This window comes from Panthera onca, chromosome F2 (assembly GCF_046562875.1).
Source record: "Panthera onca isolate mPanOnc1 chromosome F2, mPanOnc1 haplotype 2, whole genome shotgun sequence".
Taxonomy (NCBI): Eukaryota; Metazoa; Chordata; class Mammalia; order Carnivora; family Felidae; genus Panthera; species Panthera onca.
This window is the reverse complement of record NC_138356.1, coordinates 37,271,692-37,295,767: the sequence shown is the minus strand read 5'-3', so window position 1 is coordinate 37,295,767 and position 24,076 is coordinate 37,271,692. Positions and strand designations below refer to the sequence as shown.

General features: G+C 38.5%; 1 protein-coding gene across 4 annotated transcripts in view; it reads left to right on the top strand.

Annotated features, from left to right (window-relative positions):
- The window catches only part of LOC144615080 (uncharacterized), a 213,269-nt gene that overhangs the window by 6,214 nt on the left and 182,979 nt on the right, over positions 1 to 24,076 (top strand). The gene's annotated exons all lie outside the window — the stretch shown is intronic.

The window sequence follows — 24,076 nt, the reverse complement described above, 5'->3', positions numbered from 1 at the left end:
GGGCTGGGGAGGGGCAGAGAGAGAGGGAGACACAGAATCCGAAGCAGGCTCCATGCTCTGAGCTGTCAGCAAGGAGCCCGATGCAGAACTTGAACTCAAGAACCATGAGATCATGACCTGGGCTGAAGTTGGTGGCTTAACTGACTGAGCTACCCAGGCACCCCAAGGGATACCACTTTTTAAGGTGATATGAGGGATTTAAAAAAAATGAATACTTGGAAAACAGTTTTGTCATCTTTAGTTTTTGGCATCTTAATGTATCTCATTTACCTCAGTTTGATTTTCAGACTCATGGTGGTTTTCCTATGAACCTCCTTCACTTCATCAGTATTCTCCAAAATCCATATAGATTAGAAAATTTCATATGAAGTTTCAAAGGTGAGAGGGGCATGTGGCTATGCCTGTCTGTGATCTGAATCTATTAGTCCAATGAAAAACAATATTTATTTTTTAAAAGCAGTCTTATTAAACTATTAATTTAGGTTGGACCTGTGGTCAACTAAAACTGGAGAGTTTTGTTTGTTAACTTGTTTCTTTGCTTGCTTTTTGATATAAACTGCCTTTAGGCCAGGTTTTCTCTCCTGCATTTGTGCAGTTGATTCTTTTAACCACAGAGTTAGGGGTTGAATTGTATTCCCCCAAAAGATGTAGAAGTCTTAGCCCCCAGTAGCTGTGAATGTAACCATACTTGGAAATAGTATCTTTGCAGCTGATCAGTTAAGATGAGGTCATTAGGATGGGCTCTAATCCAATATGACCCCTTATAAGCAGGGAAATTTTGACACAGACAGACATATATAAAGTGAAGATATTGTGAAGACCCAGGAAGAAAGCTATATATAAGCCAAGGAATGCCAAAGGAAGACAGTCTTGGAACAAATTCTTTCTCATAGTCCTCAGAAGGAACCAGCTCTGTTAACATATTGACTTCTAGCCTCCAGAACTGTGAGACAACATTTCTGTGGTCTGGGCCACCAAGTTTATGGTCCGTTGTTATGGCAGCCCCAGGACACTAACAGGTACAATTTTTAAAGACTTTTTTTTTTTTATTTGGGATAAAAATAGATCCATAGGGAGTGGCAAAGATGATACAGAGTGGCCCCAGTATCCTTCACCCAGTTTCCCCCAATGATTACATCTTACATAATTACAATGTAATATCAAACCCAGAAATTTAACATTCATCCAATGTGTGTATGTTGCTCTGTGTCATTTTATCACATGCATGGATTCCTGTACCACCACCTCAGTCAAAATACAGAACTATTCCATTACCACAAGATCTCCCTCCCCCACCCCCACCCCCCACCTCCCTTTCCCCGTACACTTCCATCCTTAAAGCCTGGTAACCACTAATCTGCTTTCCATATATATAATTTTGTCATTTCACAAATGTTATGTTATTGATATGTATGTGATATTTTGAGACTGGCTTTGTTCACTAAGCATAATGCCCTTGAGATCCATCCAACTTTTTCTTGTATCAGTAGTTGATTATTTTTTATTGCTGAACAGTATTCCATGGTACAGGTATACCAAAGTTCTTTAACCATTCACCTATTGAAGGACATTTTCACTTTTCCAGGTTTTAGCTATTACAAATAAAGCTGCTATGAATAATTACATACTGGTTCTTGTTTGGATATACATTTTTATTTCTGAGTTTTTTTAAAGAAACTGCCACACTCCTTTTCAAGTGACTATGCCATTTAACATTCACACCAGCACTATAGGAGAGACTCCATTTTTCTTCATCCTTACCAGCATTTTGTATTTTCTCTATTTTTTTTATTTTGGCTATCTAATAAGTGTATAGTAATAGCTCATTTGTAGACCCATGTTCAATTTTTGAATTTAATCATATTTTATCATATCTTTGTAGGTCAGTTCTTCTACCCTTCCATGATTCTCTTAAATGTGTACTTTGCCATATTGGCAATCTTTTCCAGGAAACGTGATGTTTGGAATTATACATATCTGACTCAGTTCTCTGCTTCTTTATTTATGAACTGTGTAACTTTGGGTAGCCTGTTTAAATTCTTTAAGCCTTATTCTCTCCCTTTGTGAAATTATTGCTGTAACAAATTTTTTAAATATGAAGTTTTTAACATTAATTTTAATTTTATTTATTTAATAATAACTAATAATAAAATAATTTTATTTATTAATTTAATTAAATTTAATTAAATTTAAACTTTAATGAAGTTTAAAATAACCATTTTAAACAAAATGGTTAGTATATGGCATATCTTCAGTAGATGCTATGTTCATTCCCTTCTGTGTTTTTAATTCAACAAAAACGTAGACCAGAACAAAACAAGTTCAGAATCTAGAGGTGACTACTAGAGACCTCTCTTTATTAGTTAACCAGATAAATTACTATATAGAAAATATCTTATTTTAAGTTTATTTATTTATTTTAAGAGAGGGGAGGAGAGAGTGTGGAAGTGGAGAAGGGGCAGAGATGGAGAGAGAGAAAAATCCAGAGCAGGCTCTGCACTACCAGCTCAGAGTCCAATGCAGGGCTCAAACCCACAAACCTCTAGATCATGCTATACAGAAAGTATCTTTTACATTTTAGATTATCGCCTGGGAAAATTGCTTGTTTTATTTGCTCACTGAAACAGATCATGTTGTTAAGACTTCATTTTATTTTATCGTTATGTTTTTAAAAGTGAAAATATAAAGCATGACTTGGCAGAAAATATTCAATTAGTGTATAAATTCTGACTCAAATCTTTTGACATCAGCATGATCTTACATGTATGGCTAAAGAAACAGAAACCCTTTAGAAAGACTAAAGGGTTTATTGTGGTCATTCAGAGTAAGATGATCAGCGATGGAAATCTTTGGAAGTATTCCATGCAGGGAAAATTGGTTACTAAAAAGTGCAAATTGCTAGTGGGTGGAGTTCGGGATTTTGGTGCTATTTCATAATATTTGGAAAAGAGACTCAAGAGTAGCTATATCATGCCTCAGCTATCTTGTTCCGTAATGTGTCCTGATAGAAGCCAAACACACAAGGAACCGTGGCAAAGAAGGAAAAGTCATACTATATTTTCAAGGCTCTGATTAGCTGACTGGAGCACTAGGCAAAAGGTGCAATTCATCTTTCCCCTCACTGTCCTCCTGCACCTAACCTCAAACTGGAATGTTCTGGATTTAAGATAGAACTGGCTGGTCTGTCACTTTTTCATAATAAAATAAAAATTACATCCACGTAAATTTACATTTTAGTCCTCAAATTATACATATGGTTTATTATGTAGAAGAATATAGAGGAAATAATTTGCCTAAAATCACCAACTTTGATCCCATGCTTAAACAAGAAAGGCAACTGAACAGTACTGACTGGCTACTATTCCTTTACCAACGATTTGTTGGCAAGAAACATTTTCTCCCTTTTTTCTTTTCATGTAAATATTATTTTTCATTAAAAATAAATACTTGTACCAAGTCGGTATGGTAAAATATTCAAAATTTATAAAGAGGTATGTAAAAGAAAAGTAAACCTTCCTGATTCTCCAGGTCTCCAGTTCATTTCCCCTAAGGCAACAAATACATTTTACAAATATTTTATGTGCCATAACGTTAGGTCCTGGAAGTACAAGGGTAAAAAAGTACATATGGTCCCTACCCTCTAGATGCTTCTAGTGTTCTAAGTGGGACAGAAACCTGAACATAGGGTGTGATAAATGTTCTCATAGGGAAGTCCAGGGTACTCTCAGGTCATAGAGGAGAGAAGCATGCATGGTAACTTAATGAAAGAGAGGTTAGATGAACTGCCCAGAGTCACAGGGCTTGCGAGTTACTGTGACAGGATTTCCTCAACAAATCTGAATCAGAGCCCGTAGTCTTTCCGAGAACTGCTTGATATGTCAGTAGAGTATTCTATTTTCAGTTTCACTTTATATAATGTTTCAGGAGAGAACTTTAATAGCAAGAGGGAAATTCCCAGCTGCAGAAATACAATGCTGGACAAAAATTCACTATAAATGGACATTTCATGGGAAATTCCATTTTCCTTTGACATTTTCCTTGTCTGGTTTTCAGAACTGTGGAAAGATATGTTTTTAGCAGTTCAGTTTGCATTCAAAAATTTCAGCCCCTGAATTTAACAGGATATTCTGCTTTTTAAAATTTCTTCAGAACTCAAAATCATGTTTTCCATCTGCCATTCTGATATTGTAAGCAACGTATACTATGATATATTAACTCTTTAGGCAACACACACACACACTTTTTTTTTCCCCCTCTAGGAAGTGACTGTGAAAGAGGTTGGTTGTAAGTTCAGTAAACTTTCTAGCATCCTGTTTTAGGCAGGCACAAAGTTGTAGAGGAAGAGGGCAGAAGGCAGAACTTTTCTTATTTAGTAGCCAGTGTAGTCTAGGTTGTAACAGAGCAGGCTGAAGAAATTGTGAGGAAATGGAAACTATGACTGAATCAAGGATCTAATAACAGCAGCTGAACAGGTTGCCAGAGAGAACTCTAGGGTTTATTGGGAAATAGAGAACACTCAAGAAGTTTCTCTGACTCAGTCTTCATAATTGCAAAAAGGAATAGGGCAGATGTATTCATATTACACAACTCTAGGGGACACTTCACATTGGAGAGGTACCAGTCAATGGAATATATTATGAATGGGCCCCCTGGAGTTGTGCAGCATGGGGGCCCAGGTTCTACTTATCTCCCAGGATTGTTCTGAGAGGCTCAAGTTATACAATGAATATAAAAGGACTTTATAAACTACAAACCTGTCAATACGTGTAAATAATAACAGTAATAGTTGTTCTTTTCCTGGCCAGCCCTGCCCTTCAAGCAAAACATTCTCCTCTCTTTTGAGAAAGAGAAAGGCAGCCTCTATTACTGGGAGCTGGCCTGGCACTCACAGTGAACCTGTAAAGTTCTCGTGTTGAGTATAAGCACTTTCACTAAAGATCAACCTCAGACAACACTGCTTTGTGACTCAGTGGAGCAAGACCAACATAGGACCACTTCATGATTATGTCTAAACAGACATAAGAACATCGTCCAAACCACAAAAGAGAGTAAACATCCTCTTTTCCTGGTTAATAATGAGTGACCACTGCTTTTTTTACTAATTACTTTAGCTCAACTTCATTCTTCTCATGGATAAGAATTATTGAGATACTCAATCAGACAATAGCCCCCACTTGCAGACAGCATCCAAGGTGGGGAAGATGACTGTTTTCCTGAATACTGCCCCCCTACCCCAACAAATCACCTAACACAAGGCCAAATTCTATAATGTTTTTTTCTAACATCTTTTTACTGAGATGTCCTATGGTTCCCCATGATACACATTTCTTTCTCCTTGCAGTGAGTCAATATACCCAGCTTTCTAGAACTGCAGATGTGGTCGTGGTGGTCTTTGGCCAGAGAACCTTGATAAGTTCATACAGCAGTTATACCCAGCCAGGAGTCCTCACTATCTGCATTTCAGTCAGAGAGCTGACTCCTGTGACTTCTCTAGTGTCTTGTCTATGGTGTTGGTGCTCCAGAAGTCCTGAAGAAGAGACTTTGGCCATGATCTCCACGATCTCATCTTTCAAGTCCTTTGTGGATTATGGGGATGTAGACATCAGGTGCCAAATTTCTAAAACAAGAACAATAGCCATAACAGAACACTTATTTAATGTTTGCTATGTGTCAGGAACTTTTCCAAATAATTTATATATAATAACTCATTTAATACAGCATTGTGAGCATTAGATGCCGTTGTTATTCTCATTTTAAAGATGTGGAAACTGAGGTACAGAGATGTTAATTACTTAAGTGGCACAGCCTGGATCTGAATCAAGAAAATTATATTGCTGTATCCTGAATCTATTCAACTGCTCTCACAAAGTGGTACTAGACTACTGAGAGATGGAGTGTGAATGATTTGGTAAAGCTCAACACACTATTATATGAAGAGTTATTTTATATGTGAGCAAGAATAACTTTTAAAACAGTTCAGTCTAACAATTATAAAGATGTCGGTGTATCTCTTTAATAATAGCTTACTGTTAGGAATAACGTAGAATTTATGGAACCATTTCTATTGAGTATAATTTGCTTTTTCTTTTTACGTATTAACAATTTAATCCAACATTTATTGAGTGTCGATGATGTGAATGGATCTTTGGTATATGATAAGGGACACCAAGAGATAAATAGGCTCCCTACATAGTTGCCTACAAAGCTGATGACTGAAGTCTTTATGGTCACCATTTTTATCCTTTAAAAATCTTTCTTGGGGCGCCTGGGTGACTCAGTCAGTTGAGCATCTGACTTCGGCTCAGGTCATGATCTTGTAGCTCGTGAGTTCAGCTCCGAGGCTGACAGCTCGGAGCCTGGAGCCTGCTTCAGATTCTGTGGCTCCCTCTCTATGCCCCAACTCACTCGCATTCTGTCTCTGTCTCTCTCAAAAATAAATAAACATTAAAAGTTAAAAAAATTTAAAAAAAAAGTCTTTCTCGTTATAATAACAACTCTGACTTGGGATATAATTGACATTAACTGATTCATTTTAGCAGGAAAAAGAAGGGCTTTTGGAATCCGATGGCTTTGAGTTAAAATTCTTCTTCCTCATTGACCAGTGTGCAGGACCTCTTTGGCAACATGTGATTTCAATGAACCTTTCTTAAAGGTGTTACAAGAATCAAATCAGGATTATGTGTATAAGGTCGTATCCAATAAATATTTGTTTCCCTTTTCAAAATGAAGCATTTAGAACCTAGCCAGTTTTAGTTTAAGTGGGAATTAGCAACTTTGTAAGATGACTATTAAGCCTGGTTTGTGAAAAATTGAAAAGTGATTTGAAACCTATGTAGCCATGCTCTTTTTTAAAATAATTTTTTTTTATTTGCGTATAGTTGACACACCATGATACATTAGTTTTGGATGTACAACATAGTGATTCCACTTCTTTATACATTATTCTGTGCTCACCACAAGTATAGTATATGGTCGTGCTCTTGTTTCAAATGTGTGAAGACAAGGGCCATGTCTGTTTTGTTTACCAGTGCTTAGGACAATGAATGAACGTGATAATAACTCACCTACTATCACTTTAAGCTGTGGAAAGATGTTGTTATAGCCAGTCAAAGGCTGCAATTCTTTGGTTAAAAGCATGCAGAATTATCTGATGTGCTCATTTCAGGCTTTTGTCTATTCAAAGTTATAAGTTCACATTTAAAAATCCTTGTAGTTGGCAGAGGTAAAGTTATGAAAAAAGTACCAGATTTAAAAAAAATCTTTGCAGCCAGTATTCCAATAATTATCTAAACTCTAGACTGTATCCAGTGCAGTAGTATTTTCTGTCAACTACTTAGAAAATTAAAATTTTATTAACTATTAAAAAATAAACCATGTACAGCTGAAAACATTGGATGGAAGATACTTTACTTTAAGCATAATTAGATATTGACTTAAGCTTATTCCTCCCAGCAGATTTAGGCCTGGAGCCTGCTTGGGATTCTGTGTCTCCCTCTTTCTCTGCCCCTCCCCTGCTCATTCTCTGTCTCTGTCTCTCTCTCTCAAAAATAAATAAACATTTAAAAACTTAAAAAAAAAAAGAAATACTTCAGGAAATTCAGTAATATTCAAGCTAAAACATGGAGGTTGCTAGATAGGTAATGAATGACAAATTGAATCACTATTATTTTGTGGAGTATAAATGATTGGGAAAACATGTCAAGAGGTGATCTGAAGGTGCAGTTCAAAGGAAGGAACCATTTTTTGGTATTATAGATAGGAGAAAAGCTGTTCCCAGAAACTTTTTGTACATTAAGAGAGGACTACAAAGTTCAAGAGTGAAAACCATGCCTTTCAGGACCACTCATAGGCCTGCAGGATGCAAGGGAGCAAAAACCATAGTGAGTCAAGTCGGTACTCTACTATACTCTGGGACAATAAAATGTTTTAAGAGTTGAGTTCCATAATATGAGTTTGTAATATCTATATATATGGGTGGATGGTCACAGGCTCTAATTCCGTATAATGTGTGTGTGACCTTAATCACACATATAAAAACATGTTAATAGTATTGTGCTCAATTTCAAGCTCAGTCTCTATTTTAGTATCCACATTGCCTGTCCTTACTGAACTTGCTGTCCTCATTCATAAGGGTTAGGAGAGGAATGAATGAGGTAAGAGATGTGGAAGTGCTTCCTGAATTGTGACACATTTACTTTAGTTTTGAATCATGCCTCTGCTTTAAGATTTTCTTTATTCTAGTTTAGTGTCATTTGAAGGCAAGCGCTGTGCTAGGCACATATAGAAAAACACAGTATTTCCGGCCTTCAAGGAGTTCCAAGAGAAGAGACAACAGTTCTTAGAGCCTTAGCAATTATTCACCCTTGTGTCTTTTCCTGTTAACATAGTTTCTAAAATTTCTCTTCTGTGGGGACCTCAATAAAGGTTTCTGCACTGACTAACATAAGGCAGGGGGATTAGGTAATTGATGTAACACTTTCATTCACACAATAAAGCATGTACTCTTACAGATGGAAGTTGGTAAAATGTGCAGAGGGTAACCCAACTGGCTTTGGGATCTAGCTGTGCCAGTCAATTTTGGTTTATTACCTCTCCTATGCCTGCTGTAAGTCTTTTGTTTATACAATCTCCTGTGTAATATCTAAGCTCTTAGCAAGAGATTAATACAATGGCTTTGAGTGCAGGTAAGTCACAACCTGATTAAGGAATTGTTTTCTAATGCAACTCTTTGCCTAAGTCCCCAAACATTTAAAGTGTTCCAAAGCCTTCAGATGCCTTCATTACTGCTTGTAGCACTAATGCGGCAGGTTGGCTGCCTCAGCATCATAGGGTGCTTGCTTTGACTATTGAGCCTTCCAATACTCCAAGAAAGCATGGGTTATTCATAAAGTGCAAAGGTTCGATATCTTCCCACAAAAACAGTGGTGGAGTTATTTCATTAGCTCTTTAAAACAAGATCACAGTAGGGTACCTGTTGATCTATGCAATAAAAAAATTCCTTTCAATTGCATAGTAATTTAGTTATTTAATGTTTATTTTTATTTTTGAGAGAGATAGAGACAAGAGCGCGAGCGGGGAAGGGGCAGAGAGGGAGGGAGATGTTATGCCCAGAATTCGTGATCCCCAAATACCGCCAGGGAGCCGAGTCCGATGTAAAAGCAAAAGAGCCTTTATTCGAGCTAGCTCGAGCTCAATCCCCTACCTGCACCGACGCAGCGGTGAGATACCGGGGAGAGAGAGCGAGTTTCAAAAGGACAAAGGTTTTATTGGGGCCTAGGGGCAGTTGGTGAGGTAATGGCTATGGCCTCAGCCGATTGGCTGGGGAAGGGTCCGAGTCCTGTTAGGCAGGTGAGGGGGGGGGGGGTTACTCAAGGGGAGGAGGTGTGGTCAAGGTGAAGGACACAGAACAAGATGGAGTCGGCCTGCATAGGCCCGCCCTTTCAGAGACACAATCCAAAGCAGGCTCCAGGCTCTCAGCTGTCAGCACAGAGCCTGATGTGGGGCTCAAACCCACAAGCCGTGAGATCATGACCTGAGCTGAACTAGGACCCTTAACCGACTGAGCGAGCCATCCAGGTACCCCTAAATTGCATAGTAATTTAATAGACAAGTATTGATGCCAATCCACTGTTGATGAAGTGGAGCCTAAGGTGTGAGCATGAGGCCAGCTGGCAGGCACTATCTTTGAGGCAGGTCAGAATGTGTAGACCTTATGACTCTATTACTGATCATGGATCGTGGGGGTAAATGACATGATCCTGTGAGATTTCTGAGTCAGTTCTGAAGTAGGTTCTCATGCATGTTGGGCAAACATGTAAAAGTAATGCAAAATACCTGGGCACTAGCCCAACCTTGAGTTGGTGCTTAGAATGAGGTTGGTAAACAAACAAAAAAACCCCTAAAAAACAAGAACAAAAACAAAAACAAAAAAGGAGCAATTTGTTAAGCCAATGAGAAAATTGCTGAAGTAGTTTTACTCAGGGGCGGGGAGGGGCAGAATGACAAGTGGTTTATCCTGAGCTCTTTAGTGTACTGAGAGTAGAAGCCTGGTTTTACTGTATGGCACTTTGAGTCTGTAAAGATGCTCTTATATACCCATATCAATACATTTCAGATATAGATTATACACATACTGTATGTGTGTGTACATATATGTGTGTGTGTGTGTGTGTTTTGCTAGCTAATACTTGTGTATTATATACAAATTTAGAAGAATCAAAAGGGGATATATGAAAACTTAGTCCCCACCCCCTTCCATGCCTTCCAGCCATCCAATATCCCTCCTGAAAGGTAAATTAAAATACAATTGCCAGTTTCTTAATTCCTTCTTTCTTGTTCTTTGTTCTAACCGATTAACCTCTCTAAGCCCAGGAATTGCTACTGCTCAGAAGCTTTTCAGCCTCTGCATTTTCCTGCCTGGTTAAATTTTTCCTTATTTACATGTCTTTCAAAGCATCGGTGCTTTATACATTCTCCTTTAGTCTCTTTTTCCAGTTCGCCCTAACAAGCTGCCTACATCTCATCTTTACATGGACTTTTCCCCATTTCCTAGGTATCATTCATATTCTCCATTCTCTGTCTGTGAAATTTCTGCTTCTTGGAGACTTAAGTCAGACCCCATTTCTTCTGGCAGCTCTTCATCCCCATTGATTTCCTTCTTCTCTGAACTCCTAGGCATCTACAAAGAGGGTTATTTGAGTTCCCATCTTCAGTATTCCAAAATGATGCCAAAACATATTAAACAAATACTGTGTTGCATTATTTTGTCTGGAACTATATGAATCCAAAAAGAGGCAAAGAGATTAGCTCAGAGCTATCAGATGTTACAAGTAACATCAATTGTCTTTGATTAATGAAGAAAACATTTAATATACAAAATCTTCCAAAATAAGGTCCCTGGGGGGGAAAAGAGTAAAAAGAGTTCATGATGGGGAGAGGTTGCTAACCACTAAACATATACATATTTAATATTTAGTTATATGTAGGGAAGGGGTTAATAGCATGGTGTTTGAAGTCAGTCAGAGTTTGACATTACCTGTACGAATTGAGTCAATTTGCATTATCTCTTGGAGTCTCAGGTTTCTCTACAAGGAAATGAGCCAAGACAAGTCAATCACTCAGCACAATGCCTAGTAAATGCTCAATAAACATTATGTGTCATTATGTTGTTGTTATATCTTGCTGTAGGTAGTTTGTCTCCCAAGTGAGGCAGTAGTTGCCCCTCCTACTCCTCCAAATGTCCACATCCTAATCTCCAGAACCTCTGAAATTTACCTTGCATGGCAATAGAGAGATTATTCTGGATTATTTAGGTGGATCCAATGTAATCAATCGGTAGGGTCCTTAAAAGGTAGAAGAAGGCAGAAGATTCAGAGAAGGAGATGAGATAACAAGCCATTGTCAAAGTCAGAGTGGTTTGATGTGAAGTTTCAGCCTGCTATTGCAGGCTTTAAGGTGGTGTAGGGGGCCAGGGGCTAGGAGCCAAGGAATATAAATAGCCTCTAAAAAGGAGCTAGAAAATGTATGGAAATAGATTCTCCCCTAGAGACTCCAGAGACGAATAGCCCTGTCAACACCTTGTTTTCAGCATGGTGAGACCCAGTTCAGATTTCTGACCTCTAGAACTGGAAGGTTATCAAATTGTGTTGCTTTCAGCCACTACGTGGTAATTTATAAAGCATCAGTAGGAAGTGAATGCATCTTCTCAGCTAGACTCCTTTACGAAGACCAATTTTGTGCAGCCCCTAGCGTCCAGAATAGTGCTGGATGTAAACATAGATCAGTGACTTAGGTTTACTGCGGGTTCCAGCAGAAAGGCATAGCAAAATGTAAATTACCCTTTCTAGTGGAGAAGAGGAAACCCAGGGTTGGCCACCAGTCAGCTCTCTTGCCAATGTGGACTTCCATTACAGAGCAAGTTAAAAATACTGGGGAAATTCCCTATCTCACTGCCAGGGATAGATACTCACTGAAGCCCAGTCATGGTTTTCCCCTCAGTGTCTCTGCCTCCTAGGATTACAGCTAGCTTACAAGTTAAATAAAAATTACTACCATGTGTCGAGCATACAGTATGTACTAGGCCTTGTGCTAAATGTTCTGCACACATATGGTGGTAAAAAAAAAAAGGTAGTGCCTTGTTTTTCAAACTTCAGGTTATGACATGCAGTGGATCCTGAAATTGGTTTGGTGGTGAGTGATCAGCAGCTCTAAAAAATAAAATACAGTAGAAAATATCAATGCATCACATGAAGTAAGAGTAAGAATGGTTTCATAAAATATGAAAATGGTTTTCATAAAAGAATGGTTATATATATATTTATATATCTAATACACACATATGTATGTGCAAGTACTGGCTTGTATTATAGAACATATTTCTTACTTTCTGTGGGTTATAGTAAAAATATTTCTTGTAGTAGGCTATATTTAAAAATTTTAAAAACCACCAATGAAGTGGTTGAGAGTATAGTCTCTAGCCACAGGGCTACCTGGGTTTAATCTCCATTCTTTATTTTGTCACCTCTGTGATCCTGATCTTAAGCATGTTACTTATTCTTTCTGTTACTTCATCTTATAGGGTCCCATCTCATGAGATCTTTTTGAGGGTTAGGTGGGTTAATCCAAGCAAAACACGTAGAACAATGCCTTACTAAATAGTGTTGAGTTAATGTTACTTCCCCATGCTAGGCAGCCAGTAAGCAGAGAACTGGGCAGATTCCTGTTCTGTCTGACAAAGTCTAGCCTTGACTTTGAATTCTAAGGCAATTTCTTGCTATCTTAGGTGTCTCCTCAAAACAAACAAATAAAAAACAACAAAATAAGTCTCCCTTTACAATGTTTCCATCAAGTTAAAAATAAACGTCTCCTCAGGAAGTTGGCCTAGTTGGCAGTCTTGTCCCTGAGGGAGACTCTGTGACTTGTTCTCTGAGTTTCAAGAGAGAATATGTGGAAGGCATTCAGTGGCATATATAGAATGAACAGATGTCTCACTTAAACATTTTCTGTAGGGGCACCATGTATCAAGGGACTCAGATCAACTAAGAATTCTACAAGAATCTTGAGGGAGGTCTGTTATCTAGAAGCATAGCAAGTGATTGGAGTTCTGGTTTTGTTTTACAGTTTTGTTTTTGTCTTTTTTCCCCCCTTGCTTTGTTTCCTCCTCTGCTCTAGCAGGCAACACAGGCATTTTATCAATCTCTTAAAAATGTTTTGACCCTATGTGGTGGTAAGTGCTCTGAATGTTAATTGAAATATATAGCCAGGCTGTATTGCTTTTATAGTCTCTGAAATGTTAAGAATTTAATAAGTTAATGAATGACTCTCAAGTTATAGCCAAGTCTTAACTGATAAAAATTATTCTGGGCCTTTAAACTATTGATTTTAATGTTCAGCCAATATCCAACTTGAAATGCATTCTATGCCACTTCCAACTTGCTTGACTGTAGTTATTTTGTCGCGAGTTAAGATTTTGTTGGAAGATGTATTTCTAGGCTTTAAGATTTGGGAAGGGTATGAATCCAACCTGCGTGCTAAGATCTGGCAAGAAGACAGAAGTGTCTTGAACCAGCAGGGAAAGGAAGGAGGTATATTTAGCACCCCTGCCCTATTTCAGCACATCCGTTCTCTCGTCTTGACATTTCTGTTGGTTTGAATGTTTTTTGCAATATATGGCCCTGCTGCCTTAGAACACTAAGTAGAAGGGAAAATAGTGCCAATAATTCCCTGACAGGAATGTACCTCTCTTTCACTTATTATTTTCTTGAAGAATATGACCTACCTTCCTTCCTTCCTTCCTTCCTTCCTTCCTTCCTTCCTTCCTTCTTTCCTTCCTTCCTTCCTTCCTTCCTTCCTTCCTTCATTTCTTCCTTCCTTCCTTCCTTCATTTCTTGACTTAATTTTTAGAGCAATTGCAGGTTCATAGCAAAATTAAGGGAAAGGTACAGAGATTTCCCATATATCTCTGCCCCAACACATGCATAATCTCACCCATTATCAGTATCCCTCACCAGAGTGGTACATTCATTACAACTGATAAATGTACATAATCACGCAGAATCCATACATTGAAGTTCATTCTTGGTGGTGTACATTCTATAGGTTTGGACAAATATATTATGGCATATATCCACTGTTTATGGTATCCTGCAGAATAGTTTCACTGCTCTAAATAGTTTCGCTGCTCTGTGCTATGTGGCTCATGAATTCGAGCCCCACATCGGGCTCTGTGCTGACAGCTTGGAACCTGGAGCCTGTTTCAGTTTCTGTCTCCATCTCTCTCTCTCTCTCTCTCTCTCTCTCTGCCCCTCCCCTGCTTGAGCACTCTCTCTCTCTCTCTCTCTCAAATATAAATAAACATTACAAAAAAGTCATCTGTTCTTCTTACTCCCACCCATGATCCCCACCATGGTAACCACTGATCTTTTACTGTCTCCATAGTTTTGCCTTTTCCAGAAATAATACAGTTGGAATCATATAATATGTAATTTTAGATTACCTTCTTTTACTTAATAATATGAATTACAGTTTCCTCCATGTCTTTTCATGGCTTTATAGTTCATTTCCTTTTAGCTGAATAATATTCTATTGCCTGGATATACCGCAGTTTTTTGTTTTTGTTTTTTGTTTTTTTATCCATTCACCTACTGAAGGACATCTTGATTGCTTTCAAATGTTGGAAATTGTGAGTAAAACTGCTATAAAAATCCATGTGCAGATTTTTGTGTAGACAAAACGTTTCAGCTCCTTTGGGTAAATATCAAGGAGCTCGATTGCTGGATCATATGGTAAGAGTATGTTTAGTTTTGTAAGAAACTTCCAAAACATCCTCAAAAGTGTTTGTGCCCTACCCTCTCTGTCTTTTTAAGTGTATGAACAATCTTCAAGGTCAGCAGTGGCCTAAACAAATAAATATGTGTATGTGTGGCCACTTAGCAGCTGTAGTTTTGCAAGGCATTGTGTAGAGCTGGTTATTAATTGGTAAGCATGTATTTACAGCAGCTGACCCCAGACTTCTGCAACCCAGTCTAGGAGGCATTTGTAAAAAGCCTAGAGAAGCTCAACTCTGCCCCATTGGTCCTTAGTGGGTAGTTCCAGATTGGGCAAGTGGCCTTACAAAGATACATGTGGAGGTCTCTGATCCTCTGAAATATGCTGGAGAGTCATTGGCTTTGTGAGAACACAGAAAAAGCAAAAAAGTATGTTGGCCTTTTAGGTGGAGCTTAGTGTTCCTTTCCGTTAACCCAGTATCCTTTCACACCTGCCGTCTCAGGGTCAGGATGTTTTATTGGACCACGGATACTCTGAGAGCCTGGAGGGGTAAGCGAGAAGGGGTGGTGCTCTCATTCCTCATGGGCCCCCTTTCCACAGTGCATTTAGTGACGTGTATATTTGCTTATTGGACACAGGCTCTTTACTCATGCATGTTAGAGAGTTGTAGAAGCACACAGTGTAGTTGACATTGCTTTTAAAAAGTAATATAGCTCCCTAATAGCTTTTCAAAGCAAAAGCTATATAGCTTTTCAAAGCAAAAGTTTTCATGATAAAAGTATTGTGATTTGAGTATACCTACCAAACAATATCTTTCCTCTCCTCTTGAACTTGGAGTCAAGTAAGAGTTGAGCTCAGTGGTCAGCAGGTAGGTATCACATGGCAACTGTCCTGCTAAGCAGCAAGGGATCGAACACAAACACAAGGCTTGGTGCAGCCGTAGCAGACTTTTCAAGTTCATCTCTGAATTCGGTGAGCGGGCTCGTCTTCAGCACTGCTGGACAGTTGCCAGCCTCTCTCGCAGGGCAGGCAATTCACCGCATAGTAAAGAGTAGAGGAATTTGCTGACCTAGTCAAAAAAGTATTTATTTAGTGTGCACTCTGTGAGTGCTGATGGTGTTCTAGATGCTGGAGACACAGTGGTGAATAAGACAGGCAGAATCCTTGCTCTCCCATATGTTTTTTTCTTCTGTTTGTGGGGGAATGGGTGTAAAGCAGGGTGCCACAGGCAGCAGAGACAATAAAGAAATACATGCTTCTGGTTGACAGACCAGCTCTGAAAAGATTGAGAAAGGGCCCGAGAACTGTCTCACTGTCTTGTTCTAATTCACCTATCTAATAATACTTAGGAAGGAGCCTGCCAGAGAGGGAGAGATGCAAGGAATTGTAGTATAGTGTATTTACTTAAATACATGAAGCTAGGGAGTGGAGGTTTCCTTCCAATAAAAAGTCATATTTGTACATACAAATTCAACAGATGTGAATAAACCAAAGCCCTCCCCAATTCTCAAAGTATCAATCCTTCTACCTCCTACAAGATAGCCATTGGTAGCATTTTACGTTAATATCAGTAATTACCCAATCAATATCAATATATTTTTCTCTGAACATGAAACATACATAGTATGTGTATTTAACTGTTTAAAATATTTGCTAGGCATAAACATGGAAGAATAAAGTAGGACAAGATAAAACAAATGATTGTGTGTACCCTTTAGGTATCCTTACTAAATACATCTGCTATTTTGTTGTAAAGCAGTACTATTTTCTTTCACTTTCATCTTTTAAAAATTTTTAACTTTTTAATTTACTTGCATCTACTGTGATCTTAGGTCTTAATGTCTTGAGTCTTTTCCTTATTCGTTAAGTATGCGTTATTTGCCAAATAAGATACCAGAAATAGCAAGATTAATAAACACTAATATCCTTAAAGTTCATGCCTTTATGGTCTGTGCCTGCAGGAAAACTGCTTTTGGTGGGGCTGCTGAGAACCTTTTAGCTCTCTCTCCTGCAATGTGCACTGATTGAGAGTCCTTATTTCTTGGAATGGTGTCCTGGCATCTCCTGAATTAGATTGTTCTTCTTTTGAGGTAGAGATGTCTTAAACCTCTCCAAGAAGGCCTCATGTCATGTCTCTAATACCTCATGTTCTGTAATTGCTTTTCTCACTCTCAAAGACAGAACGATGGTAAAAAGATGTTGCCTCAATTCTTTCCCTCTCTGGATTTGAAAGGAGTTATATATTGGAATTTTGGTGCTGGCTTACCCCTTACAGGTCCTCTCTCCAATGCCTATCACAGAGGGTCAAATTATTAGTGAGTAAGGAAGCTCCTATGTTTCCTTGTAAAGAGAATCATACTTCTGTTTCTTTACAAAATTTCTATTTTTCTTAGAAAAAATTTTTTAATGTTTATTTATTTTTGAGAGACACAGAGACAGAGCATGAGTGGGGGAGGGGCAGAGAGAGAGGGAGACACAGAATATGAAGCAGGCTCCAGGCTCTGAGCTGTCAGCACAGAGCCCAACGCAGGGCTCAAACTCACAAACCGTGAGATCATGACCTGAGCCGAAGCCAGACGCTTAACCGACTGAGCCACTCAGGTGCCCCACAACATTTCTTTAAAAAAAAAAAAAAATGTTTATTTATTTATTTTGAGAGAGAGAGAGAGAGAGAGAGAGCGCGCACGCATGGGTGTGCAATTAGGGGAGGGGCAGAGAGAGAATCCCAAGAGGGGCCTGTGCTGTCACCACAGATCCTGACATGGGGCTCAATCTCATGAACCCTGAGATTATGACCTGAGCCAAAATCAAGAGTCAGATGCTTAACCGAACGAGCCACCCAGGTGCCATTGGTTCTTTATGAAATTTTTTCTTTAAAAAAAATTTTTTTTTAACTTTTGTTTGTTTTTTAAAACTTTTTTTTTTTAGCCTTTATTTATTTTTGAGACAGAGACAGAGCATGAATGGGGGAGGGGCAGAGAGAGAGGGAGGCACAGAATCGGAAGCAGGCTCCAGGCTCCGAGCCATCAGCCCAGAGCCCGACGTGGGGCTCGAACCCACGGACCGCGAGATCGTGACCTGAGCTGAAGTCGGACGCTTAACTGACTGAGCCACCCAGGCGCCCCAACTTTTGTTTGTTTTTGAGAGACAGAGCATGAGAGGGATAGGGGCAGAGAAAGAGGAAGACACAGAATCTGAAGCAGGCTCCAGTCTCTGAGCTGTCAGCAGGGAGCCCAATGTGGGCTTGCATCCATGAACTGTGAGATCATGACCTGGGCTGATGTCAGCCACTTAACTGACTCAGCCCCCAGGTCCCCCATTTACAAAATTTCTTAAAGGTTGATGCAAATTCTGCATTTTTAACACCCTATGTGTTTCCCATAATTTTTGAATAATTTTTTGAATAGTTATTTCAAAAAGAGCAGAGTAGTTTTCTAGTCAATCAAAACTATAATCTTTCAGTCAACTTACTTGACAATAAAGCCTGGATCACCAAATTATGGACTGAATTCTACCCTTTACCCACTAGGCAGGTGTGTGACTGGAGAATGATAACAAGCATTCACACTGTGCTTCCTAATTACAAAGCATCATAGCTGAAGGACTTCATTTGATTTTTCATGAATACAGGACTCAGAATCTAAGCCAAAAAGAATACAAAAAAACCAGTAATGAAAACATGGTATACCAGTAAAGTAAATCCTTATAAAAAATGGCAACCTACCAACGGAATGGGCTCGGTTACTCTAATCTTTTCATCTCCAAATATCCCTTATTATTAAAAGCCATTACATGAAGATACATATATGAATCAAGCAAAGTGATTCACAAAGGCACCACAAGAATTTGGACTCCTACCAGCTCACGGGAGGTCTTTCGTAGAGGAGGAATTAGGTGGAAGTCTAGAGACTGTTTTCTGAACATGATTGTTATGACTAAGCTGGTTATACATGTCTAACTTCTCTAACTAGTCAGACATCCAAATAAAGACTAGGGAAATATGTATGTTGTTTATGCACACTTGTACAGGGCTATAAAACGGGTACCTTTTACTGAGAACAACATCTGATTATTCATGATCCCCTACTGCAATAGTACTAAGCATTTAACATGTTTTACTCTCCTTTGTGTCTGAGTCATCGTCTTGGATTGTAATGTCATGTATATTATATGACATTAAGTCTTTGAAGCCACCAAGATAGCCTTTAGTTCTGTGCTCTGTTATACTAAGCTAGTAGGATTTAATTATGAAATTCTGGACATTTACAATCATCTGGCAGAAAAGAAGCCTCGAAGGTTTCTGTATGTTCTCTAACGTAGTGCTTCTCGAACCTTATTGCATATGTGAATCACCTGGGAATCTTCTGATTCAACAAGAATGGGTGGGGCTTGAAACCCTGCAGATCTAAGAAGCTCCCAGGTACTGCCAATGCTGTTAACCCATATGCACCATAGGTATAGTGGCACAAGATAGAATATTTGAAGGGTCTCAGGAGATAATGTGGTCTAAGTAAAATTGCTCTCCCTGATCTTCTCAATGAGTACCTAGTGCATATAGCACTGGATGCATTTTACCACAAACAAATAAAGATCTTGTCCTTGTAAAGATACATATGTAATTTCCACAAAACATCAACAATAAGTAAGACAATATTTACTTTATTGTTTTAGACAGCTTTAGAGTAATCTTTATGGAAGTAGGAAAAAAAACTTAGTGAAGAGAGGGTATCAGGATAAAGGAAAAGCATGAAAGACATACAAGAAATGAGTTGGAATAAGAAATTAAAGACAAAAACGTAAGTTTCAAAGAGGTGAGGTGGCACAATTGGACAGGAGCAAGAGTAGAAAGTGACAAAATGAAGGCAGAATTGGAAGGAGGGTTTTGGGGAAGGAAGGAGTCTGGGAAGGAAAGAGAAAGTATTTTTAGTCTACATTTCAATGGGCTCCAAGTAAGCAAACCAGTCAGTCATGCTGGCAAGTTTCATTTGGCTTCCATTGTGTCCCTGGCTCTACTTCCGCTCCGTTTTGACAAGCTAAAGAATATACATTTAGTCTTTGATGTATGACTGCAATTGTAACACTGGCTACATTATAATCCATTTTGCAGTCTAGGTTTGTGAAGAACTTCCTCTTTAATCCCCCTTTAAGGATATCCCTTCTGGTATGTCATTCCAATTTCTTACAGGAACTCCTTAATTTTCCACAAGGAAAATAGAGTTTTCCTCTCAAAAGAAAGCCCATATTTGGGATTGTAAAGAAAAGGAAGAGATTTTGATGCATCTTATTTTAATTATGTATTATGAAGAAAGTCACTGCAATCAGCGTTTACAAAGCAGCTTGTGTCAAAAGTTGGAATATTTGGACACCTAGTTAAAGAATAATTTTTTTTTTGTTGTTCCACACAAAATAACCTTTCACCTGATTTAAACAATCAACTGTGGGGGAAGGGACTATGGGACCAGGTGCCCAGGCCTTAAATCCTCTGTCTCTTGACGATCTCACTAATCATCATTGCCAGCACCACCCTTGCCCTCAGGGAAGATGTTGCCGCCTGCCACCTTTGGCACCCAGGCCTAGCTAAAGACACACACCCCTTTGGGAATATACCACAGCTAGCTGAGCCCGCTCTGTTGCCCCCAACAATGTTTACCAGAGGTTCAGGGCTAACAACAGAGAATTACAATATAATGAGATACAAGTAACTGCTGGTATGTGCCTTGCTCTTTAGAACACACAGAACCCATTATCACCCCACACCCCCACCTCACCACCCCAATCCCCAGAGACTACGGGGAAGAAGAGAACAATTTGGGATGGTCTCTTTATTTTGGTCTTCTCAGGATGCTGTCCCTTCTGTCTTTGGCAGACTTAGGAGGAAGTTCTCTGATGATTGAAAAACCACTTCTTCACAGCTTTGAACTGGGAGGCTTATCTGCTACGAAGGGAGGAGCCTAGTAAAGATTACATTATGGGAACTGCTGAAATAAAATGCCTTGAGAGTTTATTACTGCCATTTTCAAAGGGAAAACTGAGTAGGTTACAGTATTTTATGTTATTATTTATTTATTTATTTATTTATGATTTATTTATTTATTTATTTATTTTTTTATTTTTTATCCTTATATAGTTGTTAGCAAATCTAGCTCCTTTATTTTAATTTATTTTAATTTTTTAAAATTAAGAAATTTTTAAAATTTTATTTTTTAACATATTGAATTTATATATATGTATATACACATATATACATATATGTATACATATACAATTTATACATCTATACATATATGTATACATATACATCTATACATATATGTACATATATAATTTATACATTATATTTATACATATATATTTAATATAATTTATTGTCAAATTGGCCAACATACAGTGTGTAAAGTGTGCTCTTGGTTTTTGGGGATAGATTCCTGTGGTTCATCGCTTGCATACAATACCCAGTGCTCATTCCAACAAGTGCCCTCCTCAACGCCCATCACCCATTTTTCCCTCTCCCTCACCCCTCCATCAACCCTCAGGCTGTTTTCTGTTCTTAAGAGTCTCTTATGGTTTGCCTCCCTCCTTCTCTTTGCAACTTTTTTTTTTTCCCCTTCCCTTCCCCCATGGTCTTCTCTTGGGTTCCTCAAGATCCACGTATGAATGAAAACATAGGATATCTGTCTTTCTCTGACTGACTTATTTCACTCAGCATATCTTCCAGTTCCATCCACGTTGCTGCAAATGGCATGATTTCATTCTTTCTCATTGCCAACTAGTATGCCATTGTGTGTATAAACCACATTTTCTTTATCCATTTGTCAGTTGACAGACATTTAGGCTGAAAGCAAGCAACCAATCAAACAACAGGCATCTTTTTAAAAAATCCAGAATAATCTGTAAGCCAATACTTTTACACACGACAATTTATTAAAAAAAAAATGTTTATTTATTTATTTTGAGAGAGAGAGAGAGAGCACAAGCAGGGGAGGAGCAGAGAGAGAGAGAGAGAGGAGAGAGAGGAGAGAGAGAGAAACCCCAAGCAGGCTCTGTGCTGTCAGTACGGAGCCCTACGCGGGGCTCAGTCTCAAGAACTGTGATATCATGACCTGAGCTGAAATCCCAGAGTTGGATGCTTAACTGACTGAGACACCCAGGTGCTCCAAGAGTTACACGCTACAATTTCAAAATGAAAAAGATTCTCAGAATGTGTGTTATCTCATGTGGTGTTAGTGGTCAAGTGGAGATAATAATTGTCAGTAAAGTACTGCCTTTCTGCTGCTCCTATTTGTAAACGTTTGTCTTTTTGTGTTGTCTCCATTGGGAACAGAGGCGTGTATTCTGGATGACGTAACTCTTCAATTCTTGCGAGAATATTTGGTTCTACATTTCTGGAGTTAGGTGTTATGCATGCCACCTTCTGGCCATTATTAAGAACACATCTAAAATGAAGGTGGGAAACAGGAGCACGGGAGAGGGTGAATTGAGCCTGAAAGCAGTGCTTTCTGAAGACTGATACCCCCGCCTCACCACCACAACTGCCTGTGGTGCCTGTTCAATGCAGTTTGCTGGACCCCAGCCCATACTCAACATGACTGGTGTCACTGGAGGGGGAATCTGGGTTTGTAGCAAGAACTGGTGGTTCCTTTGCCCACTAAAGTTGGAGGAGCACTAGCTTAGAGACATGCAGCATTTTTCTATTCCTAATTAACTATGTACCTTAGCTCCCTTCTCTTCCTTTCCCTTCTCCATGCCTCCATTGCTATCAGTGCCCTCTACGGCAGTGGCCAAAGTAGTCTATGTGTCCTCTTGGTGGGCATTGAAACTTTTACTGTCCTGACAGCACAGGTGCCATGGTAAACCCAACGCCCTGACTTACTTTTTGTATCGTAATAAACATGAAAAAATGTATTTTGCATTTTTAAAACTTAATTTCCTTTAAACTTTGCAAAGCATTTTTTGTATACCTTATTTCATTGGTCCTCAAAGTTTACTTTCTATAGACTCCCTTCAGAGACCATAAAACTGAGTTTTCTTCAATTTTAATATGCATCTTTTATATTCCATATGCATAGGAGAGAGGCATATTAAAATTGATGAAAAGTCAGTTTATCATATATATTGAATTATCATATATATTGAATATATATATATATATATAAAATGGTTTTTTTTTCAACGTTTTTTATTTATTTTTGGGACAGAGAGAGACAGAGCATGAACGGGGGAGGGGCAGAGAGAGAGGGAGACACAGAATCGGAAACAGGCTCCAGGCTCCGAGCCATCAGCCCAGAGCCTGACGCGGGGCTCGAACTCACGGACCGCGAGATCGTGACCTGGCTGAAGTCGGACGCTTAACCGACTGCGCCATCCAGGCGCCCCGAATATATATATATATATATATATATATATATATATATATATATATACCCAAAATGAATAGGGGTTGACCTCCTCTAAATCATCAAATGCCCTAATGTGTACTTTTTCTAGAGGTTCCTAGATTGTATAATTCCTGTTTGTACAAGTTTTAAATTTGCAATAAGCTCCTCAAAGATATTCTTTATAATTAAAAACTCCTTAAAGTTTTGTTGTTGTTATTTTTTAAAATGCTACCCTGGGATTCCTGAACTTCTTCATCAGTCTAGATGTGGTCTCTGAATTCAAAGGATAGATGCAGATTGAACATCAAACTTTTCCTGGTAGAATGACTGGTTCTCCCTATTAAGACAATTTATAATAATAGAGCATTGTTACTCATGCTAGCTTACTGTTAATTCATCCCATATTTATTGAGTGCCTATTATGTATAAGGCACTATTCCAGAGGATACAGAAATGAATAAAACATATAAAAATGACCTACCTTCCTGGAGTTCACATTTTAGTGGGCAGAGACAGGTAATAAACAACGTAAAGTATAATAAGTCCTATGGAGAAAAATAATGCAGAAATGATGGCTAGGGAGCATTGAATGCTTTGAAATGATAAATAAGGCATTCCGGGAAGGCTCACCAAGAGGGTTATATTTGAGTAAAGATGAGAGGCATGTGAGACATCTGGGGGAATAATGTTTTAGATAGAGGGCAATATAAGCGCAAAGGCTCTGAGAGGCAAATTATCTTTCCAGTTTTATTGAGAAATAATTGAGGTACATCACTGTATAAATTTAAGGTATATAGCATGATGGCTCAATCTACATATATTGTGAAATAATTGTAGTAATAGTTTAGTTAGCACCCATCGTCTCATATAGATACAATAGAGAGAGGAAAAAATAAAAGAAAAAAATTTTCTTGTAATGAGAGTTCTTAGGATTT